Raw genomic sequence first — 4,447 nt, forward strand, 5'->3', positions numbered from 1 at the left:
CTTGTCATAAGCGATGGTGGATCACATTTTATATCCAGGATATTTAATAAACTATTGAAGAAATATGGAGGAAAAAACAGAGTAGTAACACCATATCACCCTCAGACTAATGGTCAAGTGGAAGTATCTAACAGAGAGATTAAGCAGATCTTGGAGAAAACTGTATCAATATCTAGAAAATATTGGTCTGAAAAGCTAACAGAAGCACTGTGGGCTTACAGAACTGCTTACAGAACCCCTATTGGAACTACACCATACCAGTTGGTCTACGGGAAGTCATGCCACTTACCTTTTCAACTCAAGCACAAGGCATATTGGGCCATCAAGACCCTGAATTTGGATTACCTAGCATCTGGTAAGAAGCGAATCCTTGATATCCACAAATTGTAGGAACTCCGCCAGAACGCTTACAAGAATGTCGTTATATACAAAGAAAGAACCAAAGCTTGGCACGACAAAAGGATTGTGAAAAAAGAATTTAATATAGGCGACTCTGTTCTCCTCTTCAATTCAAGATTACGACTTTTTCCAGGTAAGTTGCGCTCGAGATGGACAGGCCCCTTTGAGGTTTCCAAAATCCTAAAATCTGGAGCAGTTGAAATCCGAAACAATTCCTGTAATCCGATTGTGGTAAATGGACAAAGACTGAAGCAATACCAAGGAGGTGACATCCCCACAGAATGTCATGACCAAACTCTGATCGACCCTCCAGTTCCTACCTCTAACATATAAAGTTCGAATCGTCAAGCTAACGACGTTAAACAAGCGCTGCATGGGAGGCAACCCATGATTTCTTTTCCTTTACTTTTACTATTTTCAATTTATATTTTATTTGTTATATATATATATATATATATATATATATATATATATATATATATATATATATATATATATATATATATATATATATATATATATATATATATATATATATATATATATATATATATATATATATATATATATATATGTGGAGACTAATAGTTATGATATTTGCGATTTCATGTGTCCTCTGTTTCTAATCTAACTTCTCAGGAATGGAGAATATCGACACTATGCCAGTAATCTTTCATGACCCAGTTTAAGAGCAGCGCTACGCCATGCTTTCCCAGCGTCCAATGTTGCCCACCAGATATCCCGACTCGAGCTGCATTGAGGCATTAGGCATTGAGCCTAGTGTCAGGAATTTGTGCAATCAGTTGCAGTGGGATGAATATACTGATCCTATGCATGTGGCCTACAGGAATCTGACTTTGGAGTTCCTGAGCTCGCTGACCTACGAGCCCTATGTTGGTCACGCCAATGATGGAGGATACATTAATTTCAGGTTGTTTGAGGCAGAACACACCTTCAACCACAAGCGTTTCGGCGACTTGCTTAGATTTCAGACTGCCTATGATGCTTCATCTAAGCTCCCCGTGAGCTATTTTCTGAGCCGAGACGTCGAGAAGTTTTTGAGTGATATTACGTGTGGAGGTAGTCCTGACCCTTCCACCCAAGTCTCCAACAAGATTCACAACCCTTCTTTCAGATACTTCCAGATGATCATTGCCCACACCTTCTTGGGGAAGAGTGACCCTGATACGCATGTGAGTGCTGAAGAGATCTTCTTCATGTACTGTACCACTAAGTCACGCCCGATAGATTGTGGAGCTTTCCTGATCGAGAGTCTATATCTGAATGCTCGCTCTGCTGCGAGCCCTATACATGTTGGAAGCACGGTGACTCATATAGCTTCAGCCCTGAGACTTGATAGAAGACTATCTCACCTGACGTCTTACTGCAGCTACACCTTGATGGATATTGATTTCTTTCTGGACCGTGGCCTCATGAGGAGATCTTCTTTCCAACTGGATCAATACAGGCTATTAATCGAGGGTGAGACTATTCACTACTTCACTTTACCTGACCCTCAGGTGACTTATGTTATTGATCAGGCCAACTGGGCCTATGCCATATAAGGGAAGGGAGAGACAGTAGACGAGCCGAAAATAGCACTTATCAGAATCAAAGTTCGCACCAACAATCTGAATCTCCAGAATCCGAGCATGCAGTCTGAATTGGTTAAGCTTTGCATGGAGATAGCCCAGCTTCGCTAGGAGCTTGCTGATGTTGCTTTGCAGGTCGAAGTATCAGTCGCCTCGCATGACACCGAGACTGATATACTGAATAATGAGATCGCCGACCTCCGACGCCAGATCGCAGAGCTTCGAGGATACGAAGTCAGAGAGACTCCACCATACCCTGAGCATTGATGCCATCATGAATCGAGAAGACTGTTTGTACATTTTAGGCACATACCATAGTGTTTTCCACATGCTTGATAATTTAGTATTACACGATATTTTTGCTAGTAAAGCACCCACCTACGATAGGCTCACTAGGGAATTTTTGAGTTCCCTAATTTACACTGTTTACCCCGGCACTGCTAGCACGGTAGGTACTGTCTGTTTTAGAATGTTTAATCTAGAATACGAGTCCACTACCGATGCTTTAGCGGGTTTGCTAGGAATGCCTTATGGTGAGGGTGCTATCTGTGAGACGCTCTTGGATGTTGAATGGGCACTCAAGGCATTTACTTTGTGGAATAGATTATCTAATGTGAATGTCACTTCCTTTAACGGAATTTTGGCTTCTAATATATATGTATGTATATCTATGTGGAGACTAATAGTTATGATATTTGCGATTTCATGTGTCCTCTGTTTCTAATCTAACTTCTCAGGAATGGAGAATATGGACACTATGCCAGTAATCTTTCATGACCCAGTTCAAGAGCAGCGCTACGCCATGCTTTCCCAGCGCCCAATGTTGCCCACCAGATATCCCGACTCGAGCTGCATTGAGGCATTAGGAATTGAGCCTAGTGTCAGGAATTTGTGCAATCAGTTGCAGTGGGATGAATATACTGATCCTATGCATGTGGCCTACAGGAATCTGACTTTGGAGTTCCTGAGCTCGCTGACCTACGAGCCCTATGTTGGTCACGCCAATGATGGAGGATACATTAATTTCAGGTTGTTTGAGGCAGAACACACCTTCAACCACAAGCGTTTCGGCGACTTGCTTAGATTTCAGACTGCCTATGATGCTTCATCTAAGCTCCCCGTGAGCTATTTTCTGAGCCGAGACGTCGAGAAGTTTTTGAGTGATATTACGTGTGGAGGTAGTCCTGACCCTTCCACCCAAGTCTCCAACAAGATTCACAACCCTTCTTTCAGATACTTCCAGATGATCATTGCCCACACCTTCTTGGGGAAGAGTGACCCTGATACGCATGTGAGTGCTGAAGAGATCTTCTTCATGTACTGTACCACTAAGTCACGCCCGGTAGATTGTGGAGCTTTCCTGATCGAGAGTCTATATCTGAATGCTCGCTCTGCTGCGAGCCCTATACATGTTGGAAGCACGGTGACTCATATAGCTTCAGCCCTGAGACTTGATAGAAGACTATCTCACCTGACGTCTTACTGCAGCTACACCTTGATGGATATTGATTTCTTTCTGGACCGTGGCCTCATGAGGAGATCTTCTTTCCAACCGGATCAATACAGGCTATTAATCGAGGGTGAGACTATTCACTACTTCACTTTACCTGACCCTCAGGTGACTTATGTTATTGATCAGGCCAACTGGGCCTATGCCATATAAGGGAAGGGAGAGACAGTAGACGAGCCGAAAATAGCACTTATCAGAATCAAAGTTCGCACCAACAATCTGAATCTCCAGAATCCGAGCATGCAGTCTGAATTGGTTAAGCTTTGCATGGAGATAGCCCAGCTTCGCTAGGAGCTTGCTGATGTTGCTTTGCAGGTCGAAGTATCAGTCGCCTCGCATGACACCGAGACTGATATACTGAATAATGAGATCGCCGACCTCCGACGCCAGATCGCAGAGCTTCGAGGATACGAAGTCAGAGAGACTCCACCATACCCTGAGCATTGATGCCATCATGAATCGAGAAGACTGTTTGTACATTTTAGGCACATACCATAGTGTTTTCCACATGCTTGATAATTTAGTATTACACGATATTTTTGCTAGTAAAGCACCCACCTACGATAGGCTCACTAGGGAATTTTTGAGTTCCCTAATTTACACTGTTTACCCCGGCACTGCTAGCACGGTAGGTACTGTCTGTTTTAGAATGTTTAATCTAGAATACGAGTCCACTACCGATGCTTTAGCGGGTTTGCTAGGAATGCCTTATGGTGAGGGTGCTATCTGTGAGACGCTCTTGGATGTTGAATGGGCACTCAAGGCATTTACTTTGTGGAATAGATTATCTAATGTGAATGTCACTTCCTTTAACGGAATTTTGGCTTCTAATATATATGTATGTATATCTATGTGGAGACTAATAGTTATGATATTTGCGATTTCATGTGTCCTCTGTTTCTAATCTAACTTCTCAGGAATGGAGAATATGGACACTATGCCAGTA

This window comes from Lathyrus oleraceus, chromosome 3 (assembly GCF_024323335.1).
Source record: "Lathyrus oleraceus cultivar Zhongwan6 chromosome 3, CAAS_Psat_ZW6_1.0, whole genome shotgun sequence".
NCBI lineage: Eukaryota > Viridiplantae > Streptophyta > Magnoliopsida > Fabales > Fabaceae > Lathyrus > Lathyrus oleraceus.